Source organism: Canis aureus, chromosome 1 (assembly GCF_053574225.1).
Source record: "Canis aureus isolate CA01 chromosome 1, VMU_Caureus_v.1.0, whole genome shotgun sequence".
NCBI lineage: Eukaryota > Metazoa > Chordata > Mammalia > Carnivora > Canidae > Canis > Canis aureus.
This window is the reverse complement of record NC_135611.1, coordinates 114,818,809-114,820,763: the sequence shown is the minus strand read 5'-3', so window position 1 is coordinate 114,820,763 and position 1,955 is coordinate 114,818,809. Positions and strand designations below refer to the sequence as shown.

Below are 1,955 nucleotides of genomic sequence, written 5' to 3'. Positions count from 1 at the left end.
CTAAACAATTTATTTCATCAAATAATGTGGTTTATTACAGATAAATTAGGGGGAAAACTCACAGAGGGTCCCCAGTAAAATAATTGGATCATCAGGGCAGCCCGGGTGGCTCAGTGGTTTAGCGCTGCCTTCAGCCCAGGGCCTGATCCTGGAGATCCAGGATCGAGTCCCACATCCGGCTCCCTGCTTGGAGCCTGCTTCTCCCTCTGGCTGTGTCTCTGCCTCTGTCTGTCTCTCTCTCTCTCTGTCTCTCATGGATAAATAAATAAAATCTTAAAAAAAAATGGATCATCAAAGGATGCTAAAACCATTGGTAAAATGTTGGAGAACAGTCCAGAATTATTATCCAGCTGATGACTTATTCATTGCTAATGGGAAAAATGTACCTACCTAGTGAGGAGGGTGACACCCTCTTAACCAAATGATCAAACAATATCCCCAATAGATGGACAGCATGATGTCAAGGATCTCTTGATGTGACACTAGAGAAAGCACATAAAATTTCCCATGCAGAATGCAGAATTCTTGTAGGGGGAAAAAAGTTAACATTTAATTACCAGGAAACAATCAGACATTGAAAATACATATATATAACATATATAATATGTATTATATATAGTATATAAAATATATAACAATTACCATATATTTATATATAATAATTTATAATCATATAATATATAATTGTATATATATAAATAATCAGGGGATATATGCCAGGTAACTGGCCAGTACTTTTCAAAAAAGTCCATGTCAATACAGCGTGCCCACCTCGACTGGGTCCTGTGTGGTGATCCTTGCCTGCTCCTTGCCAAACTCAGATGACGACAAGGCTAGTGTCTGTAGGCGATGGGGCTGTGCTTCCTGTTACAAATGCTGGACTGTTTCCCTCCGGGCCTCTGGCCTGAGCTGGAGCATGAATGGCAGCTTTGTGTCCGGGTGTGGGGCTTGCCTTCAGGCTGGCCTCACATGTGGGTGGGTGAGAGGCCAGGAGCCCCTCTTGGCGCTGCCCTCCCGGCCTCCACCAGTGCCAGACTAGGACTGGCTTTTTTCAGAAGCCAGCACCCACCCTAGTTAGCATCTCAGGCTATTGGAGAGCTGGATCTCTTTAAGGAACTGCCCTCTGGTTCTTATTTTCCTGTATGTGAATGTTGGGTGGCCCGGGGAAGAGGGGAGGCCGAGGTACAGACTAACATCTGAGCCCTCCTTGGCTGTCTTTTCTCACTTTCACGTACTTCCTGCAACTCTGGTCGTACCAGTCTCCCTCTTCCCTGCAGCCCTTTCCTGAATGCAGTGACCTCCTCACTCTGGATCATGTTCCCAAGCCTTTACCTGGTCGGTCTCCCAGAAATGTGTCAGAATCTCTGGTGTGTGGATGGTCTCCGCGGTGGCCGAATAATGACCCCCTAAAGACGTATCCATGCCCTAATCCTTGAAATTTGGGAATATTACCTTCCATGGCAAAAGGGCTTTTGCAGATGTCATTGAGTTAAGGATCTTGACATGGGGGAGATTATCTGGCTGGGAGTAAAGACTCCTAACTCTGGGAAAGGAACAAGGGGTAGTGGAAGGGGAGGTAGGTGGGGAGACAGGGTGACTGGGTGACAGGCACTGAGGGGGGCACTTGATGGGATGAGCACTGGGTGTTACACTATATGTTGGCAAATCAAACTCCAAAAAAAAAAAAAAAAAGCCCAGGAGTAAAGGTGGCCACTAGAAACTCGAGAGATGCGAGGACACTGGGCTCTCCACTCAGTGCCTCCAGAAGGAACCAGCCCTGACAACACCTTGACTTTAACGCAGTGAAAGTCACTTGGGACTCTAACCTCCAGAACTGTGCTAGAAGAAATTCTGTAGTTTTAAGCCACTAAGGCTATGGTAATTTGTTGCAGCAGCAACAGGAAATGAATTCAGCTCCCTTCCCAAGCCCTTGACCATTGTCGGTTGATTTATCT

The 1,955-nt window shown here is 46.0% G+C and overlaps 1 long non-coding RNA gene across 2 annotated transcripts; it reads right to left on the bottom strand.

The window, feature by feature from the left end:
• LOC144293100 (uncharacterized) lies at positions 1 to 1,214 on the bottom strand. 2 transcript variants are annotated; one of them, XR_013360616.1, is made up of 3 exons: positions 772 to 1,214; positions 359 to 482; positions 1 to 242 (listed from the first exon to the last, which is right to left on the bottom strand). It is a non-coding gene; the product is annotated as an uncharacterized LOC144293100 (long non-coding RNA). The 2 variants fall into 2 exon arrangements; XR_013360610.1 differs by having other exon boundaries at positions 1 to 272; positions 391 to 482.
• Between the last annotated feature and the right edge of the window lie 741 nt (positions 1,215 to 1,955).